General features: G+C 38.4%; 2 long non-coding RNA genes across 2 annotated transcripts in view; both read left to right on the forward strand.

The window, feature by feature from the left end:
* LOC113942994 overlaps positions 1-10851 on the forward strand; it is a 121921-nt gene extending 111070 nt beyond the window's left edge. Inside the window, exons 5-7 of the long non-coding RNA XR_003526143.1 lie at positions 5103-5176; positions 9492-9630; positions 10746-10851. This is a non-coding gene — a long non-coding RNA (uncharacterized LOC113942994). The remainder of the gene's footprint in view (positions 1-5102; positions 5177-9491; positions 9631-10745) is intronic.
* A 2182-nt stretch (positions 10852-13033) lies between these two features.
* On the forward strand, positions 13034-23364 carry LOC113942996. The gene is made up of 4 exons (XR_003526145.1): positions 13034-13232; positions 19028-19240; positions 22176-22324; positions 23324-23364. It is a non-coding gene; the product is annotated as an uncharacterized LOC113942996 (long non-coding RNA).
* The last annotated feature ends 1196 nt before the right edge of the window (positions 23365-24560 follow it).

Here is a 24560-nt window from a genome sequence, read left to right on the forward strand (position 1 = left end):
GTGCAAGTTTAGGCATGCTGCATTTCTCATAGAGGCAGTGATGAATTTGAATAAAGTGCCTCTGTCTTATTCTAAACAGATTACATTTGTTAGCATGATGACTGAGTTGTTGGGAGTATATATGCTGAATATGGACAGGTTATTACACAGCAGTGTTTCAACTTATTGCAATGCCCTGTCACCTGTGCCTGCTGTCAGCCAAGTTATACTCTCCTGTGGCAGTGGAATGAACAAAGAACCTGCACTTGGGATACACTTACATATATTAATATATATATGAGATCTTTTGGCTTGATTCCTTGATTCATAGGACAAGAGGTCTCCATGTATTCTTACTTAACCTGGATATGCTTTGTCTGCTAACTTTGTGGGATTCTATTATTATTTTACATTTCACATTCTGTTTTATGTTTCACTAACTGATCTAATTTTGAAAATTCAAGTGAAGAAACTTCTGTCTGTCTCAAGGTAAATTAAAAGTGAACAGCTGAAATGATTCACCCTCTAACTTGATTTTCCAAAATCTGTCTCTTTTTTATTCATAAAGCTAAATTTAATTTTAATAATGGGTCAGCAACAAGTGTCTGAAGCTCTAGAAATGAAGAATGCTTTCTCTGATTCCATGTGTTAAAATTTCTAAGATCTAGACAAACCCTTTTTCTTCTTCTTTTATGCTCAAACAGTTAGAACATGGAATAGCATGTTTAATTTGGCTAGAAATCCTTTCTTTTCCAACTTCTTGCACATCTCTCAAGTCTCTGTCAATGTAAAGGACATAATTCTGTAATGAGTCTTTCTCAAGACTGCCCTTTAGCTTAAGATAGTACTCAGCTGCTGGAGAGCTTTCTGCCGCTAAAGATTTATCTGTTCCTCCGGTCACCTCAGACCTTCATGCCAGCACAGGTGTGAACTGAAGAAGTTTTCAGACTTTCCTGCTAAACTTTATGTACAAAACCCATTAAGATTTCTGTACAGATGAGGGTAGAGAGGGGACCTGTTGAAGTGGATATGCTTCTTTTAATCTTGGCTACAATACAATCAGATTTTTCTATTGATCTTTGATCTGATGTTTTGTACTTCAGCCACGGGAATTCAGTGTATCTATTGAATTTTCTATCTGTTTAGCAACAGTAGAATCAATTTTTACAAATACATATTCGCTTACTGTATCATTTTAATTATATTATTTGAGTATCTGACACACATCTTTGGTTTTCAGAGATTTGGAGAAAATTCTGTCTTCACAGGTATTTGGAGAAAATTCTGTCTTCACAGGTATATGCACAGTGGAGTTACCTCTTTACTCTAGAATTAAATTTTAGGCTCAACACTTATATAGTCTCAATTCACCCTACTGATGTTACTGAGTGTCTTTAATTTCAGTAGGAATTTGACCAGGAAAGTTGGCATCAGCCATGAAAACCAACAAAGAACCATATCTACAAAGAAATTCAATCAAAATATCCCTCTTTGTGAATTAGGAAAGGCAAGAAAGGAAAGACTTGAAGAAACCAGCTAAAATTATGTAATTAAATGTCCAATATCTCAAGCAATAGAAGTTTATGCAGTTTGAGATTATTTTATTTCTTTTATTTATTCTCTTTACAATAGAACTTATAAAAGGTGATGCACCCAGGTAATTATAAGCATCTTTATTGTGGATTATAACATAATTTTTTCCAGTAATGAAACTCTCATGAGTTACAAAGCCAAAATAAGTATAATCTTCTAAAATATCTTCTCCCTCACTTGATTTCAAAGTTCCCAGAAGACTAAAAATAACTCCCTAGGATGCTCCAGGGCCTGGCTTTCCTGGTTGTTCACAGACATTTCCACTCAGAGTACTCTCTGAAGCAAACCAATTGTTTGTGGCCATATTCACCTGGGGGTTTAAGAATATTTTACCTTGTGGGCAACATGGGTAAGACTAAAAAACCTTTGGATTTCTCTGCTCTGTGCAGACTTCCAGTACCATAGACCAGAAGGTCTATTGTGCTCAGGTGCCTCTGTTCTCCCTCATTACACACTGACATGTGTAGTGTATGCACCACACTATAAAACCTCTCTTCTGGCAAACCATAATGCAGCCCTCTGATCACTTCAGACATTTTGACCTGAAGAAGTAAACACCAAAACAATACTATAGTAGTGGCATGCAAGCACCCTCTGGGGCCCATGGTAGGGCTGTGAGGAGACTGAGGAAAAGTACTGTGTGTTAAAAATACAGTCAACATGCTCCAGCAGCAGCTGGATGTGGAAAGCATAGATGATAACTAATAGGCTGCACTTCACCTAGAGGTTGGAGGTCTTTGTTTGGGTTGGACTTCAAGTTTTCAGATGGTGATCAACAGTCACAACTGACTGATTGTATGAATTTTTGATTTATTTATTGTGGTAATATGACAGTTTAATTTTTAGAGCTTACTTATGAGTATGCTTCCTTAGCAAATTAATTGATGGTGGGTGTAAATGATGAGGAGGAAGGAGTTTTTCCTCTTTGATGGTTTTCAGATTCTTTTTTGTGCTAAGAGGAGCTGATTTTTCCTATAATATTTATGAGCAAAAAATAACAATGAAGTCATTGTTTAAGAGGCACAAAGGTACAGCAACAACAGTGCAAACACTGTATGACATTCTGGATGCTGAAATGTAGAGGCCTATTTTGAGAACCAAGTTGTCTGCCAGTGGTGCTTGATTCACTATTTACATCCATTTGGGAAATGAGCCCTCAGGAGGCTGAAATATGATTATCCAGTTACTTGTGCTTAGTGGGGGGAAAAAACTCCCACAGGGAACAGAGCAATATTTTACTAAATTATCTGAAAAAAAAGATTCCTTCTTCATTTTCAATGAACTACATTAATACAGTGACATTCATAGAATCACTCAGTAAGGGTATATGAACTTGAAAAGAAAATATAGATAAATAGCTGACTTGATATATCAGTGTGTGTCCCTGCCTGTTGTTGGTTTTGAGTGGAAGAGCATGAAACGGAGAACCAGAATGTTCTGGGAGGGGCAGAGAGCAAAAAATTATATGTCTCAGCAATGTCTCAGCAGTAACTGGTTGAGATCAGTTATATCAGCAGTAATGTGAAACATTTTGTATCCTCTTATTGCTTATGTAAGAAAGAAGACCTATTCTTCAAAGATGTGAGAGCACCATCTGTGGCAGTAATGTGGGAATGAAACTTGTGAGAAGACATCATGTTCCCATCTGTTTTCAGAGAAGCTTAAACAATGGCCAAATCCACCAAAGAGCTTCTGCTGTGTGAACTTGTGAAGTGGTTTACAAAGTTTTATGGCTTCTGCATCTGAAGTTATGCATGCAAGCCCAGAACAACTGTCTGTCAAATGCAACTACCTTTGTGCATGGACATGTCTGTACTGGAGGGCACAGGCACCATCAAAGGTCTGTTGCGACATCTGACTTTCACGTTGGTCATGTGCAAGATCCTATGTATGCGGGAACATGGAGCAACTCAATTCTTTGTCAGACTCTTCCATTTCCAAACGCTGGCTTCAGGGCATTTTAGATATTTAAGGGCCTTCAGATATTTTAAAGAATAGAGTGTGATAATACCGGGTTATCTTCTACTGGTACCTTTATCTATTTTCGTATCAGTAAGTTGTCTTGCAGTACTTGTGTTTTTTTCCCAAGTCATATTGTCTCCAACCTGTCTGACTAACTGGATAGTTTAACACTGACCTGTGCATTTATTTTTTATGCTGACTTTGCTGTCTGCCTTGTTGTGATGTTGCTTTCAGAGAAGCTCGGGAGGGCGTACTTTTTTAGGAACCATTTGGCTAAAGAGCAAATAGAGAGACCATTTATCCCTGACATTCATTAGTCTTGAAATTATAATTCCTTTTGGTATAGTGGTGGCAAGGTATTGCGGTGGCAAGGTATTGCTTGATAAATAAATGAAAATAAAACAGTTGTGTGTTTTTTTTTTTCTCATGGAAATGCACTCAGAACTTCAACAAATTCCAAAGTCCAATGGCTCTGGCCAACTCTGCCATTTACCTGCAGCCTGGTTAATCATCTGTCAAGTCTAATGGGACTTGGAGCATAATTTCTAGAATATAATTTCTTTACATAATTTCTAGAATATGTCTTCTTTTAAAAGCCCCTTATTTTCTCAATAGTCTTTGCTTTGATATATCATATTGTAGCTAGGCACTCCTTTAAATTAGTGCCTGTGAGCCAGTGAGTGAAATTCTCCTTGGAGATAACAGTTTTTCATCTTGGAGAGCATCCCCCCACCAGCCCAGTAGCCAGGAGGGGTATGGTGTGAGTTCCAGTGCAGTTCTGCACCAGCAGGAGATTTCTCTCATGAAAGCAAATCCTCAGGAGAAAGATGGAGAAAAGGATTTGAATCCTAAATCACCTGTGAATCCCTGGGAGACTTGAGTGAGAAGCTTGCTGTGTCCTCCTCTCTGCACTGCAGAGGCAGACTTTGAGGAGCTATCCCAGCTATCGCTCTCAGCGCAGTTTTGTCAGTACACTTCAACCATGCATCAGAACAGGCCTTCTCTGGTTTGCTGAACTAGGAGTATGAAATGAAATTTATTTTTTCTCTTATTAAAACCTATATATCTCATGTTTTCACCTCAAAAATACACTGACAATAAACAGTTTTAATTGGAAGGTGTGTATGTTTTAGCTAGTAAATCCAAAGAGAAGTTTTAAAAAATGTAGTTTCAAGTGAATGAGGAAAAGAATAAATGGTAATATTGTGGTCTTGTAAAGGTAAGAATAAAACAGAAAGAAAGGCTGAAACCCTGTACAGTGTCTATGCCATTTTTTCTTCCTTTTTCAGGATATACAAGAGGAAAAAAAACTGTGCAAAAGAATATTTAGAAACAAGGAAATACTTACATGAAATAACCTTCCAGACTAATGGGAATGGATCTCTTGTGATTTTAAATGTATTCCAGTACTATGCTAACACATGCAAAGGATGAAGGAAACAAGTTACAAATGGAGAGAGTGTCAAATTTGCAAATCAAGACAGAATAATTTATCCTAAGAGATAATTTATACCGACTAAGCTGTCTGAGGCTTTGGTGATCAGATTTTGGCATGTGTTTCTCTACAGCTTGCACGGTGGACCACAACATAGCATAGAGATGATTCATGGACTGGAGACTTTCTGCACATGCAGGGTCCAAGGTGGGTTGGCTTGGCTATAGAACAATTTTTAAAATTCCTTTGCACCTCATGTCTTGAGCTTCTTTTCAGCAGTTTCAAACTCAAGCTTCTCAATAGCTGAACAAGATATTAACAGGATAAATTACTTGCTCACCACATGTGAGCATATTACAGGAGGAATGTGACTTATGAAAGCAGTTGTGTCTCTTAGATGCTTAGGCTTCAGTCATAAAGCTGGTAAAGATGATAGTAACAATATTAATAGTGAGAATATGTTGATATTAAATAGACTGCAACCACGTCTTTATTTAATTTCAAAGTTGTGCTTTGCCAGTACTGTCTGTTCCCTCTCTGCCCCATAAAAGAGTAAAAAAAAAAAAAGAAAAAAGAGAAAACCAGAAAATGCAGAGAGGATTCTGGCTAAGATGACCAGAGAGAGGCAAGTAATATTGTGACTCTTTTTTGTCATCAAGAGTGCAGGGAAATACTATGAAACTAGTTTTATAATATTTTGAATTTTAAAAATAGTATTTTTAAATTAATTTAAAATAATTTAAATAGTTCATATAACTTTCAGAAAGACTTTGGTAACTCTTCGGCTTAGTGATATTAAAAATCAGATGGCAAAAATAACAGTGTCCCCTTATACCAGTAAAGCAGAGGCTGAACTTTTAAAAGCTTGCTGCCATTAAAGCCTGCAGCAACTGAAATATCTAATAAAGCTTATGATTATAATTCTCCATCCACTGCAGCTCTTTCTTTTTTTAATCCATTTTTACTCTTCTGACTGTTTGACCTTCTGAATGATGCTAAAATTTATTGGAGGGTCAAAAAGTCATTGGGGCCCATATGAGGCAAAGCAAGACAAATGAAGATAGGATATCTAGGCAAAATCAATGCATGTCTAAATGCTACTTCATACTGTGCAAAACACACCAGGGCTGTTTATAAGAAGGGTAGATGGAAGTTTGCTTTATACATACTAAAGGTGCTTTCTATGCTCTTATGGGGAAAAACTTGTTCTCAAGCTTCGTATTCCAGGGCCTGTAACCAAGTGCCAAGACTTTTCAGATGTGCCAAGTTCAAAATCTAAGATTTCAGGTCCACTTGCCAGCTCACATTTTCCATTTGGCAGCAGCATTCTCTCCAGCCCTGCCAGTAGCTGGCCCCTGAGATGCCTCCTTACAAGGCCTGGGATTTAATTTTAATTTTTGTTTTTTTCAAACATTATTGTTCCATGAACATGAAAGTCCAGAATTTTGAGATAAACCCAGGCTGAGCAGAACCCATTTTTCCTGCTGAAATATCTCCAAGAGAGCTCTCGCTTTGAGAAAACTTTGGAAACGATATCTGACTTAGTCAAGGGAGTTTATTTGTTACCTGCAGTGATATTTCTTTGTGAATACATGTTTGTCAGGGGAATCCTGTTTCTTTACTTAGTGCAGAATTTTTTTATTCATTTTCTAACTGTGCAGGCCTAATTCCCCTCTCTGTTAATGAGAATTTAATGTGCTCTTTGAAATGAACAAAAAAATTTCTATGCAACTGATAAAACAGAGCTTAAAGAGGCAGAGTGACAGCACTCGAGAAGGGGGAAAACAGCTGCCTGGCTGTGAGTTTAATGCTTTTCTGCCACAGGAGTCAAACTGCAGAAAACTGGTGGTGTTTTTTTTCTTCCCCCCCCCCCATGAAACAGTTCTTGAAAGGAAGAGACAATAGGAAAGGAGTGGTAAAGGGACTGAATTTTCTGTGTGTGACCCATGGAGTGATTCCCTAAAATAAATAAAATGAAACTATTCAAAACAGGATAGTGGAAAAAATGGGTTGCATAAATTGTACTGACATTACTTTGGAGCTCATCCCTTTTCTCTGTTGTGTTCTCATTTTGATGGTGACCTTTCAGACTAGACCTGGATAATTTAAATCAAAAGAATGTTTTTCCTTGTTGTAACGCCCTCTGGTAGTCCATTCATGCAAACTTTAAGGAAATTTTGTGGCAACAAATCACAATGACATATTTATTCTTGCAATGCCCCTTGTCCACTCTTAGAGAAGATCCATGATTTAGCATATGAAGTGGATTACCTTTCACCCCAATTAATGTTTTTATAATGAGTACCAAAAGAAGTGATAATGTTTTGCCACTTATTATCTAGTGTTACCGGGGCAATCTCTGAAACTCAAGACTCAGGTCACTGACAGCAATGACATGATGACAATCATGTTGCTGAGGTTTAAGCCCTGCTACAGTGATGAATAAATTGGTCAATTTAATTTCCAGAACTATCAGTTTGAAGCTTTGAGTAACAGAATGAGAGAGATACAAATGTCCAAGGGTTCTGAAGATTTGGCAGAGGTTAGATTTGGAATTCTAGCCATTTCTGAGCCTATTGAAATGGTAATTAAAAGAGAACCTAGGAAGAAATAAAATAAGGAATTATAGTCGTGTTTTGTCTGGGAAGTGAACGTAATTTTTACATACAGTGATAAATATTTTTATGCTTTTATGTGATAAGACATGTATAATAAATTATATTTTGCAGCTTGTCAGTATGTTGATTGCATTGTATAATTTTCTAGCTGGCAAAATTTAGTTGTCTCAGTTTTAAAGAATGGGAACCATCTGAGATATTATTGCACAGCCTGATCCTACCTGACTTTTTTTGTCTTGTAAGGTTATGCAGTAATGCTTAAACATACTTTAAGAATACCAGACAAAGAAGCAAAGGCATTTGATAGCCCCCTGACAGAAATAATGTTTCTAAGTTGTTTCTTGGATTTCTTCTATAGGGAAAATTAGGCTGTTTCTGGAAATCTGTTTTGACAAGAGAAGAAATACCTTGCATAGAAGGTTAGCAAGGAGTCACACTGGCTTACCAATAAACATTTTCCTCTTGAGTTATAGTGACTAATAGCACTGGATGGCCATGCAAGTGCCATTTATATGAAGAATTCCCTTCTTGCAGTCTATTTTTTTTCTTTTACTTATTGTAATTATAAAAAATTATTTATGACAACTGCCAGTTCCACCCCACCTCAGTATAGCTTTCTACAAGACCCGAAGAAAGCAAAGAGCAGATGGACAACTGTCTATGTATGTGTGTGGTTTATGACTTTTCTCCCATTATCTTAGGTATTAATGTAATTTAATACTATTCATTCATTTCTCAGCCCCTTCTTTACGTTAGAAAAGTAATTTACCTCTTCTTTTCCATTGAAAAATCTTCAGAAACCTCTTTTGCTCATGAGGGTTGAGCAACTATCTTTTGAGCATCCTCCCATAAGGAAAGCTGGGGTGAGGGGGTGGTGAGTATTGTGTCACATTAAATGACAGAAAAGTGTCTTTGAGAGAGGAAAGCCTTCCCTCCAGTCCCCATGTTACAGAGGGCAGACGCTCAGACTGTGCTTAATTATTAACTTGGAAGTGCCTGCCTCGCGTTTGAGATCCTGATGAGCATTGCAGTCACATTTGACTTCCCTCTGGCATGGGTGAGACCAGGGGAACAGCAGAAAGCCTCCCCTGCAGCACAGAGATTCCCTGGCACATAGAGGAGGCTGGAGACACAGTGTTCCTCAAATGGTTGGTGGATCTGTAATACGCCAGCACTGAGAATATGAGCCGTTATGTGTCTCATCCAACTGTGTAAAATTGGATGCAGATTTTAGTATCTAGGTTTCAATTTTCTTCCCTATAAAAAGTAACATTTACTTTGTCTCTCAGTATTTTCATGCATTTTTAATTATTTGACTTCAGAAACTTTTTGGGTTGCTAGCCTTAGACAGAAGGATTATGGAGATTCAAAATATTGTGTTGTTACAAAATGTCTCATGTCAAAGAGGTTCTTTCAAGGCTGTAAAATTTCAATATCCATTAAAAATTACCTATTTATTTAGAGTAATGCGTTGTCATAACACAAAAAATCACAAGGAGAAGAGCGGCTTTCTCCATGGCTTCATGCCAAGATGTGACACACCACCTCTCTACTGTGTGTCTGTGTGTGTGTATCTATTTCTGTTGCAGATAGGGTTTGAGGTACAAGTGTTAGCCATATCTGTGCCCAGATATCTGGAAGATCATACAAGTTGAGCTTTGCAGCTGACTGCAACAGTCTGCAGGGAGGGTGGCAGGGTAGCATCACCCAGCTGCACGTTCTTGTGAGAAAAACCAGAAGAAACTGAGTGAGGCTGATTTTTAGTTTTAAATTGACATTGGCATTTTAATAGTGTTCACAGATACACATTGCATCTGAAGCCCTGTGGGCAAATTTCTGTTCCTTTCTCTTCTGCATAACAAGTGACTTGGGCTCAGTTCTCTGGCTCTGTGACTGTTTTACAGGTCTCTGAAATTCATCCAGCTTCACAGACCTGCTTCCTACCTGTGCTCATATCGGGAAAGATGCCAAAACAGCTGGGAGATGAATTATCTATTTATTTATTCAATACAAATGCTTTCTTCTTTGACCTGGTGAAATCTGGTGAGCTGGAAAAGCCTTTTTTGTCATTCGTGTTACCTCTTATCCTCTGCAGGAGCCACAGAGGATTTAAAGGTCATTTGAAAAGCAGCCTTTTGCTCTTTGACAGCCTTTTCACTATTAACTTCCAGTTCTGTTTTACAAAGTCATCATTAGCTGCATTTGTGGCTACTGCTATTTTCCTGGGATTGCAGAGAAACCTTAGATACTAATTGCAATGAGCTAATTTGGCAATACCATGTAAACTTCCTTAAGGCATTAGTTAAGAATATATTTTCCTTCACACAAAGAGTATTTGAAACAGGGAACAGACTGCAAATGCAGGAGAAGGTATGCTTTTGTACTCCTATACTTAAGAGTAGATGGTATAATTAGCTGACAATGGTAGTTGAATGTATCTCTCAGAATGAGAACATATAGAATTAAACAGTAGCTTTAGCTTAATGATAATCAGTGATAATGATGATAATAATAATAGTACTTAGAACTTTAATGCAGAGATTTGCATCTTGAAAGTGCTATGCTAAACATTGACTTAATTACTGTCACCTCTTCAGGGAAGGTAGGTATTATTGCCCTGACTTAATAGATAGGGAAATAGAGATATAAGGGAATGAAATGACTTGCCAAGGGCTCTGCAAGGGCCTGTAAAGGGAGTCAAACTTTCCAGGTCCCTTTACTGTGTGCTCCCTTATACTAGGCTAATTATGCACATTGTAGGGTTGCTCTGTGCTTTTGAAACTTGAGACAAAGCCTTTTGAAATTAAAACTGTGCGTAACATGTTTTGAAGGTTGTATTTTTTAATCAGTATGTGATTTGAAAAAATATTTTAATATGATTTTCCTCTCTAGGTCAACAAGAAACATATGGTTGGAGGCAAAATTTTCAGTTTTGTTCTTAAATATATATATTTATTAATCCTTTTATAAAAAACTTCTGAAAGAAAGGTCAAAAATTTGTACAGGGTAATTGAAGAAACAGGTTTTTCTGAAATTACTTTCATTATTAATTGTGGAGAGATGTGTTTGTGTGGCCTGAAATTATTTGCCAAATTCCAAATTTTTTAAAGTTGTCTCTGACAAGCAAATTGCATATTTTTTTGAATTGTATCTTGTAGACATATTTTGCTTGGTTCTTATGAAAATCATTGTGAATCTTTCTGCCTCAATTATTTCTCCTCACAGAAGGACTGGAGATCAGCCCTGTGATTTGATTACTTGCAGAATATATGGTGAGTAAAATGGTATGATCTTAACATAAACAGTTTTCTGACCACAGCCACAATTTAAGGCCATGACGAGATACTATAAGATGAGTTGTATTCCATAAGTATGAAGTGAAAACATCAGCTTTTAGCTATAATTATTTCCCTGTGTAAAAGACATTAAAACTAGACTACAGGAATGAATTTTGCTCTGACTGCATTCACTACACTTTTAGCATCGATCTTGTAGGCACCACAGTTCTGGTTAATTAAGTCTGAGTCGTAGTTCACTTTGATAAAAAAATGTAGTTCTGTATCTGTAGAGCATAAGGCAATAAAAGATGTCAACATCTGCATTTGCAGGATTTAGAAGGAGCTTTTGATGATCTGCTTCCTACCTTCTGTCACCTCTGCTTAACAGTGGAGGCAAGCTCATAGGTATTTAAAACCTGGATGTGCTGAGAACCTTCCTGTGAACAAGGTGAAGTTCCTCTCTATACTGGCAGCCTTGCTTGACAGGGCTGGTGTCACATTTAAGTGTTTCAGTACCTTTGATGTACATGGGCATTTGCTGGTACTCCGAAGGGAGATGACATCCATAGGTAACAGCTTCATGTAGCTTTATTGATTTTTGCATTGTACTGGCAGTCATTTCTAGGCATGAGAATCCCTTGCAGAGCCTGTCATGATAGTCTGACCTAGAGCTTCAGACAGTTTTCGTAGACGAATTTGAGGAATGCTTTGCCTGTTTCCAGAACAAGAGAGTTAATTCATCCAGCTGATAAAAACATCAAACATTTTTATCCAACAGGCTCTAACGGGGGTTTTCATTAAAGGCTTTTGCTTTTTTTAATTTTACATATTTTAATTTTTCATATTGTCACGACTGAATACAGCAGCAGAAATTAGAAACATTGATAAAACAGTGGAGAACCTTTCTGAAAGACTACCTTTGTATTTGTTTTCAACAGATATTTTACACTGAAAGCCAAATGTTTTTCTAACATTCACAGTTTTCCAGTCAGGGTAAGTGTAAAGAAACTATTTCTATAATGGCAAAATAGGCCATAAGAGAAGGAGTGGCTAGTAACACACACAGCTCAAGCCTTTTTTTGGAAAACTGATCTTATTTTTTTTTTCAACAAATTGCTTTGAATGGATAATATGGGCTAAAATGATTCCCAGACATTATTTAACAAATAATTTTAATGAAGTTCAACAGAACCACAATCTAACAATGAGCTAACAGAAATGTGCATTCTTTTATATTGTTAGTAAGAAGTGTTCACTGCTCTAATAAAACTAAGTGGCTTTTGGGGAGGTGCAGTATGAACAAAATATTAAATTTGGTTCATCCTGATAATCCATATTGGAATATCAGAGATGAGTTTTTGTCTGCACAGAGTTTAACAAACTCCCAACTTTGAGGAGTACTAAACAAGATGTGAGACCTAATGGAGTGGAATAAGAAATATGGACCTGAAAATGAGACTGTGCTGTATTATATGTTGATCACACAAGGTGGCAGAATAAGCTCAGGGCTATCCCAGAAATAAGAGGCAGTGAATTACCATTGCTTTCAGTCAACAGTGTATCCTTGCTTGTTCTAGGAATATACCAAGTTGCTTCTGCACATGTAAAGGGATGGAGGAGAGTATTTTAATACAGATTTTTTTGATAATTTTCCAAGTGCTTCAATTTCATTTGGAGATTTAATGGAAACTCTTAAAAGCTTGTGGCTAACTTTGGAAATTAATAATCATACAATGCTGAATCTGCTCACATATTCAGTTTTATTGAAAACACAGTTTACTTTCTATTGATACATTGATTCTCTAAGTGGGGTTGAACTCTTCAGATGAAGGACAGCTGCAAGAACAGGCATGAAGGGAACATTTTGCTGTTCATTATCGATTGGTGGCTAAATTCACTTCTATCGTAAGTGAGTGAAACTTTATTGACTTTCCTTGTATTGCATTTACTTACATGCTTTGCCTGAGCATGGCAGGCAGATATATGTGGCTGAACTGAGGGCAACCCCAAAGAGGAGAAATGGAAGTCCAAGGAAAAGGGAAGAGATTACTCTTCAGCAATTGCCCTGTTAGTGCTTTGGCCAATGAGTTGGGGAATAGTAACAATGCTTCTTTTTACACTGGTACAGCTACCAGATGCCCTCCTTGACCTCTGAGCCTGCTGTCCTAATCCTCACTTCCAGGGGCAGGGCTGAGCTGCATCACCAAGGGAACTTTTGGATGCTCCTGCGTTTGCTTGCTCAGTTTGCCTCTGTGGAGCTATGAGACAGACAAGCAGTGCACCAAAATGATGGAGAATTTCAATTATAATAAGGGACTCCTTGCAGTCTTCCTGATGTGAACTGCACCAGTAAAGCATAAAAGCAGGGTGTGTGTTGAGCCCAACTAATGGTTGCTTGAAGAGAGATATGTCATTGTAGGATGCATTATAAAAGTATCTGATAACATATTCTGCATCTGAATTTCCTCCTGTCTGTAACAGAATGGAGTAACTGAGCAGGATTGTCTTGTAAGTAAGGGTTTAAGAACTCGTATCTGTACATTTCTCCTTATGCAGTATATTTCTGGAAGCTCATTAGAAGCTATTAGAGATTATTCACCCTTGCAACCTTTTCAGCAGATGTTCAGCTGTTTGTTTTTTCCTTCACTGCCTTAAGATATTTGGCTAAGCATTAGAACAAGACTGGAACAGGTCAGGAAAGTATTTATTTCCCAGAAAATTAAATTAACTAGAAAAATAGATGGCAATTAATAAAATAAGTCATCTGTAATATATTAATGAGAAATGGAAAACAAAAATGGAGTGAAAATTTGAAATTTAAAGCGAGAGCAGACACTGGAATGGCAACCTTCTCTTTGCACAGAGAGAAGGTTACAAAATTATAAAGAAGAAAAGGAAGAACCGAGAGAAAAAAGCAAAGAAAAAATTAATTATGAGTTCTGGAGAACTTTTTTTGCATCCGCTGCATTTGCCTTTGGCCCTTCAGTCATTTAGGTGAGCTGAAGTCTGGGAGGCTCATGAAACTTCCTGAATGACCTATGGTCATGTCTAAAAGAGTTATTTTGGCCCACACCTAAATGCTGAGCTTCAGGCCTGAGATCTCCCTGATCCCTTTGTATCCAGCTCATTCCATAGTCATGTCCTGACTTTCAGCTGTAAGCTTATGGTTCACTGCTGAGCCCCTTCATTGGTGTGGCATCTCATCCACTGTCCCACTGCAAAACCAGGGAGGTTATTTTTAATTACCAGTGTTTTTAACTTACCTGCTTGAATGTACACTGCACAGGCTTTAGTCACTCACACACTCTTCTCAGACTAGATGAGGTAACTGTGTGGAGATAGCTTCTCAAAATACCTCTCTGCTGTGACTGCCTGTGAGTCCACCCTCTCTTCAGTACAAAGTCAGGCACTAACAACCTAAACCACTGCAGGGGATTCTTTGAGTTAAACTTCTAGCCTTGCACAGAAATGGGAAAAAATCCCTTATACCAGCTCCTCACCACCTCTCAGTCACTAATTACTGCCTTTGATTTGCCGCGTGGCAGTCTGCTGCCACTGATGGGGCATACCTAAGAGAGCCGAAGCTCCTCAGGATATCCAAGCCTGGGGCTGTGGGATGATGAAGGGTAATAGTGGGGATGGCTGGTGAGCTGGGGCACATGGCTGGTCTCAGATAGGCATTTTGGGTGTCATTTTTCATGGTACACCGCTCACATGGTGCAAAGCTGCAGTGCAGTGTGACAGGTTAGTGAGACTGAATACACTGAATATACACGAGTAGTAGGCAGCAACCTTTACATAACAAGTAATTATTTCCTGTCCGAAGAGGCATCAGAGGCTGTCTGCGCCCTGAAAGAGTAGCTTGGCAGTGAGACAGCCATGGCTGAGCCAAAGCAGAAATGCAGAGCTGAAGAGTGGGTGATGAGGGGCAGCTGCCTTTGTCACTTTCCAGAATAATTTCACAAAGTAATGTCTGCATATTGGTTAAATAAGTAGCGACTGATTGAGTTTCAGTCAATATCTAACAGTCTCAGTAGCCTTAGTCAGTGCCCCTAGAAAGCAGAAAGCAAGCAGAAGCATAGCAGTACTGAAAGAGCTGGCATTGGCAGCAGTGTGAGAAGTCGAAGTATTAATGACAGTGACACAGATGCTCACACAGACTCCATCCTGTTAAATGCAGGTGTCATTCACACCTGCACAGTGCACATGGAAGCTGAGCACACTGTCTCTGGACACATATGCACATACTCACCCACAAGTACATATAAATGCTACCAAAGTGAGATGATGTGTGGTTAAACAAAGCAGATGGAGTGTGAACTTGTTGTGGTGTTCATGTGGTCACTGAAAATGTTCTCCTTTGAGTGTGATGCTGAAAAGCTTGCAGGTCAAATGTATGTGGATGACTCCAGTGTCTGGAAGAATGCACTGTGGCACTGCTGTATTGTACTGGAAGCTACAGATAGTCCCTGACAGCCTCTGTAAAGGGATATGAAGCAAAATACCTCTGAGAGCAAGGAAGTAATTCTGTTGATTAATGCCAGTCTTGTTGGTATTGTTGATTTAGCTGTCTGTGCAAAACAAATGTGAGCAACCAGTCTGTCTTGAAAAAACTTGTACAACTGAATAAAGGAAGCAATTGCCTAATCTATTTCATAGTAATTGCTCCATGCCACAGATTCAGGACCTGATCCAATATGAATTGACATGGAGGAGAGGTACTCCATTCACTGCAGTAGTCTTTGGATCAAGGCTTCATTTTAAAGTGAGTGAATGCTGAATGCTAAATTAGCATTCATCTGAGTTGTCACTGTCTCTTTCTTGAGAAGCAGACAGGCTTGATATTTTCTGTGTAGCCAAATGAGTTTTAGCACTTACATACTGGATTGCAAGCCAGCAAAGACAACCTGACCACATCAAAGTTTTGGTAAGAGCCAGGGCCCTGTGGGCTGCTGCCTGCAACAGACTACCTCAGTCAGATGTCTGACATGGGGATCTCACTGCTGCACTGCTGCACAGAGTCATTTACCACCCAACAAACACTTAGTGCTTATGAGGCATTTTTCAAAAGCCTCACTGGGGCCATACCTGGGGCTTTAGCTATTTAAACATCTTAAAAAATCTGTCCCTTGAGAGGATTTAACTCCACAGGATTTAGGCTGCTAAGGCTCGAATCATCAAAGAGACCAAAGCGTCAATCCATCTCTTTTCACGCCTAAGGACATAATAGTATTGTGCCCCCTCCCATGAGGGGTTACTGCAGAGAAATTTCCTAGCTCTCAGCACCCAAACTAGCTAGCTCTGGAAGCAGATGGAGTATAATTATAGCAGCGTTGAGCTGCACCTGAACTAATTAGCTCTGCTGAGAAACAGGGATTGAATTTAATAATGCATGTTCTGCCATACCAAAAAGGCTAGGCTGCCTTTGAGACCTGTGTGACTGTCTCTGCATGGTGCTGTGCTGAACTCTGTGGATGTACTGTGAAAGTCAGCTCAGAGCTTTTCTGTCACCATAATCTGCTGCACAATATAGGCATCACCTTGTCCCAGCATTCATGTACCATTGGCATAATTACTCCTTAGCTGTCACTTACCTCCTGACTATTAGTTTAGCATGTTAAGTTTTGCATATGCTCAAGATTTTGCTGTCCAAACTCACCTAAATATTGAGATTCACCTCAAGGATTTCTATAGCCTAAAACCTTGAAGCCTTCAAAATAGGACTGTGTTTGCTATAGACCTGATGTTACCAGCATGATCAAAATCATGCTGGTAGCTGTGAGACAAAGGTAGAAGACCCAGGTTCAGATTTCTGCTCTAGAACAGTGATATTTATCAGATGTAGAATTGAACCCCCATCTTGGATATGTTTCCTAATTGCTGGGGTTAAAGACACTCTCTCTGACCTCAGTTCTCTGCATATTGAATTATTTCTACAAGAAGAAGCAAATCTTGTGCTGATGACTGAGATCATTTTCCCAATTTATGGAAAGCTGGAAGTTGAGATTCTGTCTTGGGGTGCTGGTTTGAACTCAAGCTCAGGCTATGGTTTGAGCAGAAGAAGCAGTTGGACCCTGTCCCCCACACCCTCACAGGGTGACAACTCCAAAGCTCTCACTACTCCTGGCCTGCCACTATTACTCTTTAAAAATGTAAATTCAATGTTTTGTATCATATGAGCGGCTGAGATTATTTAGGAGCTTAATGGCTCTGTACAGAGACTATGTCTCTCTGGACATGTATAAACACTGTCCCTTTAGGCTGAAATTTATCTCTTGCTAGTTTGGTGTATGTTCTGCTCAGCAGCTTTCTGTTGACCCTGCACTTAGGTGCCTATTTGTGGAAAATTTGTGTGAGGTAGGATCAGCACTATGAGCGAGGTGTTGCACTGCTTAATTCTGTGAAGTCTCATTACTACCTAGGAAGTGCAAATGGGAAGTGGACCCTTGAATTATGCGAAGTCTTTTGAAAATTTAAACCATGGTTCATAGCATTTGATGATTTTTTAATGTAGTACCTTTAGACAAATGTAATGACTCTGTGTGCTACGACAGTGTATTAAAACTACTGGATCAAACATGCACACAAACCCAGAGGTAAGCCTTTTCACTGATTTGTCCATTTTAAAAACCACAGGCTTCAATGTTTTGAGCCAAAGGAGATGTTTGGTAGCTACTGATGTATCTTACCAGGTCTGCTGTTAAAGTCAGTTTTCTCATCAGAAACTGAAAATACTTTTGACTCTGTTGCACAACCATTCTTTTTCTTGCCATTCTGCTGATAGGGTCTGAAATAAAATCCCTTAATTAGTACAAGATCTGACATGCAATTTGTAATAGCTGTGTTGAATCCAGTTGCCTGTGTAGGAAACACAGGAGTCCCTATTTCCTCTCCTCTTTCTCTATTTGGTCATCAATATATTTAGTTCAAATAGTTTGTTTCTGAAAATATCAGTGGTAAGTGGATGAGCAGTGGCAGTAGAAGCAATACTGCATTTGTAATAAGGGGAAAGTGTGAGATGCAAAGAGAGGAAGAAAAATCCCAAATCTGAGCTCTTCCCCCTCCCTTCTCCTGGCATGGTGAAGAGGCAGGCTGTCTCTTGTACAGAGAGAGGAGTAGAAGTGCAACCTCTTCCTAAATAATTAAATGAATACTTAACCTGCAGGTTTAAAACTTACAGCATATTATAAAACAATTATGTTTCCTTTGCAGGAAAAAGCTGAATTGCCGTTCAGGTTCTTTTGTCATCTGTATGCATGAGTTTGGAGCAATTAGCATGAATATATTGCAGGTGCAGTGTCTCAGGAAATTGCGAGAAGCTGTGCTGTATTTTTGTACTACAGAGAAGTGCCAGAGCTATAACTCTTGGAAGAGTTGAAAACTGGGGAGATGTGAGCATCTGACGTGTGATCTTATAATCTTAACAAGCACTGATAGCTGTCTATACAATAGTCATGAAATGAATACCTTATTTTCTTAGATTGTTTTGCTACTCATTAAATTTAACTGGAGACTGCAAAGTATTTAATTTTAGATTTTGGATTACCTTTCTCATGTGCCCCGTTTATCTTTTTAAGAGTTTTTTTGAATGGCAACAGCCATGATATTGTGTTAGCTTTGACGTTGTCGCCAGACAACATCCTATTCCAGTGAAACGCCCTTTTGCATGTTCTTTAAGGTAAATTATCTGAGTATTCATGAGCCCTGAATTTTTGTTTGGTATAGTTTTGTCATGTCTAGTTGTCCACGTAAAGATGATCCTTGTTCCTGACTTTCAGATGCAATTTAATTTTTAAGCGTGTGTTCCTCAAAAATTCAGATGAACACGGTAAGATAAATGCTTCCTAAAGCCAAATCTCAAAGTAGTATTAATAGGGACTTTTTTTTTTTATTAGAGTGATAGCGATTCACATCTGCTGAGGATCTGACCCTTAGAGTTAACTTACCTGATGATAATTTCTGCTGATGCTCCATTTATATGAGTAGAACAGAGGGACCTCAAAGACCACAGCAATTATTCATAAATGGTTTGATGCCCTTTTATTTCACCACAGAAGCTCAAGGGAACCACTGTGGTAATAAGATTCATGCCCACCATTTTACCTTCATGAAATCACTGACTTGATGAATGATACTGATATGGAACGTTGCCTTCTTTGCAGGTATGAAAGGAAAAGTTAATCCTGGGATCTTCAAAGCAAAACCCAGTGACTTCAGTCAAAATTATTTGGACATGGGAAAAATCCTGATAACTACTGTCACACACAGAGTGACACATGGACATGTCCACTTACTTTGACTTTTGGGAAGTGGCAGAGGAGGAGGAAATGCAAGTACCAGATCAAAAGAGCAAGAGTTTTCAAGTTGTCAGCATGGTGAGTCATCTGCACAGTGTTTCCACAAATATGACAACAACAGTGACTACCCCTTACTTTTAGCTGCAGTCACACACAAGCACTTAAGTGGAGTGGGAGGAGGCAAGAGAGCTTTTTCTGAAGTGGAAATAGTAGAAGGAGGATATCATATGAAACAAACTTCAGCAGCAGGAAAGACTTGTGACAGGATAAAGATTATGTGTTCTGTAGATAGCAATCCTAGAAACAGAGTTGCTTGGTGGCTTGTTATGTGAGAAAATGATCTGTATTAAAACTCAGTGTTGTACTGTGTGATGTTTTACTGCTAGTTTTTAGTACTGGAGAACAAGAAACTTTCAAATCCCCTCTAAAATTATAGTGCTAACAGAAAACTATTTTTTAGATCATCTTAATCTGAGAAACGCCTTTTTTCTATATACATTATATAATAAGAATATTTGTGCAATCTGTGGTGTTACCTCTCTCCTCTGTCTCTGGGTTCTCTGTGTGGGTCTATAGCTAATGTGGCAACATCTGTCCTATATTTCAAATGTATCAGGAGGCCTTTTGAGCAAACTATCATTTAGAAAAGAGCTAGAGATTGCATAGTCCCCTGTGGCTATAGGAAAATTTAATGGATTTGGAGACTAATCCCCCCACCATTGCTCCATGGAGCATGGAGAGCAAATTCCCTTACCCCCGAGGAAGAAGTCAAATGTTCTCAGAGGGAAACTTCAGACAATTTTTCTCTTTCCCTCCCTCTTGGGTAGAGTTTTCTATGGGAATGACTGAGGCTTGACCCTATGGAAATAATAATTTGAGAAGACTTATTATAAAATTGATTTTATTTCCTTGTCATTGTGAAGTTGTTCCCTATAGCATGTTCTCAATGATTTATCCATGAGTTTCAAATGCTATAAGTACCAGTGGTTCTGCATCTCCCTGGCCTGTCTCACTGACAGATGGCAAGAGATGGAGATCGCAAGCCACAGCAGACACAAAAAGAGAGATAGCCAAATAAGATAAAGATGAAATTTTTTTTACTGTAGGAGTAAACTGCCTGGGAGGATCAGGAGTGAGACCAGCAGCATGCAGTGTATATTCTGAGTGATATAGTAGTTTAAATCTAGGCTACTTTTAAAGACAATGAAATTTGCCTCAGACACAGGACCAAACACTTTCAAACTTACCTCCCTTTAAATCTGTTTCACTCTTTTTTTTAGTTTGTTTGCAAAATGTCTGTGAAAAGAGCTTCTTATTATTCCTCTCTTCCCCTCTGTTCTCTTATCAATGTCTCACTCCATGCAGCCATATGCACACTTCTTGGGCGGTAGGTATGATGAGAAGTGCTGAAGCACCACGAGGTGATTTTCTTGAGGAATCTCTGATCTGCTGAGCAACTTCTTGTGAGATTTAGAACTCCAAAGGATTGACTATAAATAAATAAGACCTTTCAACACCTTATAGCTCCCGGGAAACAAAATCCACTTCCTATTACCAGTGTTACTGGAGAGTTTGCAATCTATTCAGTCCTGTCATACTGTCCACCCACCTCTTGCATTCTGTCTCCAGCAACCATGGCCATAACCTGTCTCTTCTGCTACTCATTCATCCAATATAGCACTGCATGGTTCTGACTTCTACATATGAGATTTGGTATTAGATACTTTTTTGCTATTTGGTATTGACTCTGGAAATTCTTATGCAGACAACAAATGTGGTTGTAAATTTAATCTCCATGTTTCTTTTTTTTTTTTTCATAGGGCATCTCTTTTCCTTAATTGCTTTTGGTTTGTTTGTTCAAATTAAGTATTTATTACATTTAAAGAAGAATGAACTTTTGGTACAAGATAATAAAGGATTTATCTGATGATAAAACATGTAAATCTTTCCAGAAACTTCGGGAAGATTTTAATATTAATGCAGATCAAATATGGAAATATATGCAACCTGTGAATAGTTTTATGGAAACAGGAAGAGCTGTGGTTTCAGTGTAGGAGTAATCCTTATTAGGATGAATTTCTGATATTGATAAGACAGAAACACAGTGTCTCATTTTTTTCTCTTGCTTAAATCTCTCCATTCTTTTGTGAAAGTTCAGGAAAGAATAACAAGTCTTTTTTTTTTAATAAACTGCTGAATAAATCATTAGAGACGAAACTACAAGGAACAATTTTGTAGTGCAAGAAAAGAAAATCAGTTATGTAACAAACCTTCTCAATGTCTAATTTTCAGAGGGTCAATCACAATTCCGCCCTTTAAAAAAAATATTAATTATAGATAATTAATATTTTGCTATTTTAATAAGCATGGATATCCGCTCTCATGTGGTACCCTCAGGGTAACTTTTCCTTTCTCTTAGTATGAATTTAAGTACAAGGGACTAGTACTCAATATTCCTAACCTAATACAACATACTTATTAAATTAGTATTTAAAGTACTTAATTTTTTTAATCTTCGATTTACTCTTTCCAAAACATCATTGAAACCATGTAATGTACTTGCTCAACAGCAAAAAGCACCAAAAATTTTAAGTTTGGAGTAAAATGAGAGGAGAAAATCAAGACATAAGATACAGGTGAATTTTTAACACAGCAAAGTTCTTGGGTATCCTTTACAATTTTTAGAATTTTTTTCAAGAGTAGATCATGATATAGGCAGTGAAATCTCATAACCATTAAAGAAGAGCGTGGAACAGGGAGATATTGGGGTTCCTGCTTCATGCCTCAGGCTGAAAAGCTTCAACTCTCTCTGTTTGACTTCATACAAGAGATGCTCCATCTCTGATCATCTTAGTGACCCTCCTCTGGACCTGTCCAACAGGTCCATGTCCTTCTTATGCTGGGTGCCCTAGAGCTGTCTGTAATAACCCAGGTGGGATCCCTTGATAGTGGAATAAAGGAGGATTCACTCTACAGAGACTCTACTTTTCAGAGTTATGTCTCTTCTTTGCAGACTGTTTACCCCAGCAGGAAATCCTCCAAGATTCACAGTTGTGTTTAGGAGCATGGAATAGGTGGTGGACAGCCCAAAGATCCAGACACCACCTTATGTTTCTAACCCTTTCTTGTAATAGTATCTCTTCTCAGTCTTTACCATTTTGGGTAAGTTTTCAAATTTGGCCAACATGAATGATTTTGCAAGTCTACACATGAAACTCATTCGTACTGTCCTCTAAAGTAATTCTGAAAACAACCTGCTCCCATTTATCATTCAATATCCAGGTTTCTTTCACTTACTGTGTTCTAGAACATGCTCTCATCTAACTAGTGACAAACCTCTGCAAGATGTTTTGCTCTTTGGAGAGGCAATTAGATGTTAAAGAAATTTTTTGCTTTTTATTTTATAATGTCTTGTTGGATAAACAGTATACAGATTTTCCTGAGATGTGCTTTGAGCTGCTTGGAAAATGAAGAACAGAGCCTTTCATTGAAATTAATGGGAAAGTTCAGTGAAATTTGGATTAGACTCCAATGATAAAGCAATCTGAAACAGAAACATCATTAAAAGATACTGGTAATAGAATTGCGAGCTTATTTGTCTGAAAAACAGCTTGCAAGGTAATAAGTAATAAATTATTGCTAAGAAGTACATCTGTCTCTAAATAGAAAAATGTCTAGTGGAATGCATTGTACATCTGTACTAATGAAATTATTAAAATAAGTACCTTTGAGATAAGAGTATGTATTATAAAGATGACCAAGTGAACAGAGGGCTAGGGGGCTTTTATGCTAATTAAATGATGGACGCATGGTAAAGAGACAAATTGTTAATATATGCTGAACACAGAAAATCTAGAAGACCATCTGACACCTTCTGTCAGAGAGAAAACATGTCTGCTTAATTAAGGGCTGTAATATTGTATGTATGCTTGCAGGCAGTGATAAGGTAGCTAATCTAGCTTTTCCTGAGGTGCACTCTGTCTTTTCAGTGCTTAAATTTCAGCCTTAAGGTTCCCCTAATGTTGCTGTTTGTATGGGGTTGTTTCTCTCTTTCTGGCATGTAACTGATTCCCTGAGAGATAGATGCACCTCCAAACAGTGACTGCTTGTCAGGAAGACAGTTTTTCATACCTGATTTTAATGCAGACCTTTATTTTACAGACAGGTTTCTCAGAGGCTCATCCTGTCTTATTTTTAATGAATAAAAAAAGGGGTAAGTGGGAAATGCTGTCATGCAGGCATTCCAGATGAGACTAGGACAACATCACATTTGAATAACCACCCTATGGATCCATCAAGCTGAGCTGAGACATGCCTTAGGAGCCTTAACTCAAAACTGAGCCCTCAGATTCAGGGTGAGACACAGCCTGTGTGTGCCTGTGTGTGCCTTGGCTCCCCTCACTGCAGTGCCCCTGCTTGGGAGAGTGCTGGCATTGGCAGAGCATGGTCTTACAGAGGAGTTTAATTGTGCCTTTGCTGTATTACGCAGAAACATATGGCTCAAAGCCCATAGGAAAATATCAGAAAAGGAATTTTGCAGCAATAACATAAACCTTATTTTGCATGAAGTATTCAATATTTGTTGTCTGAGTGCCTGCTCAGGGTTTGAAAGCCAGGTGTTGTTAGATTTCACTAAGTTTGGCATATTTGCCTCTATTCCCTCCCCACTCTACAGTTGTTTTCGTGAGGAAACTGCAATTTACACGGTTGTGTTCATGGACTGTGCTATACAAATTTTGCTCCTAATCATTGCCCGTATAAAATGTTGGGGTGATGGATATCTGCCCAATGGAAATTTAAGTGCCATAAATTCAAAGCAAACTTGGCATGATTTGCACCTCCCTTACAAAGCTCTCTCAATTATTTTTTTTTTAGTCGAGTAGGTTTCAGTAGGACCAAAACAGCCTCCCACAAACCTTAAAGTGGTAAACCTGTATTAGTAGTGACTACTGCTCTCAGAGATGTGAATAGTGAAACTGGTGCACATAGCACCAGCATTCATTTCTTACTTTTATTTTAAATGTCCAGGTCTCAAAAAGCACCAATATCTTGTTGGTTCTTGGTGTGAAGCCACTCGCACAAGTGAATGAATCTCTATGTGGGTCCCATGAAAGGGTTCACGGAGTTGCACTCAGTGGTGAAGAGTCACCAACGATGCAGCTGAACTGATCTTATTCTCTTTGTGCTTGAGCTACAGATGTTTTCCCAAACAGATTAGCACTGATTAGCAACGAATTATCAAGCATAAAATGAGTTTCTTGGCTTCTAGCCACTGGACACATAGAAAGAAAGGGTATCTGCAGGAGGAGGAAAATGAGTATCCATGGGTGAATAAAATGCTTGGATATATTTGTTGTTGCAGGTTATTGCCAGCCTAAAATAAAACTGGTCATTGCCA

The sequence above is a fragment of the Corapipo altera genome, unplaced genomic scaffold (genome assembly GCF_003945725.1).
Source record: "Corapipo altera isolate COAL_440 unplaced genomic scaffold, ASM394572v1 2b, whole genome shotgun sequence".
In the NCBI taxonomy this organism is placed as follows: domain Eukaryota; kingdom Metazoa; phylum Chordata; class Aves; order Passeriformes; family Pipridae; genus Corapipo; species Corapipo altera.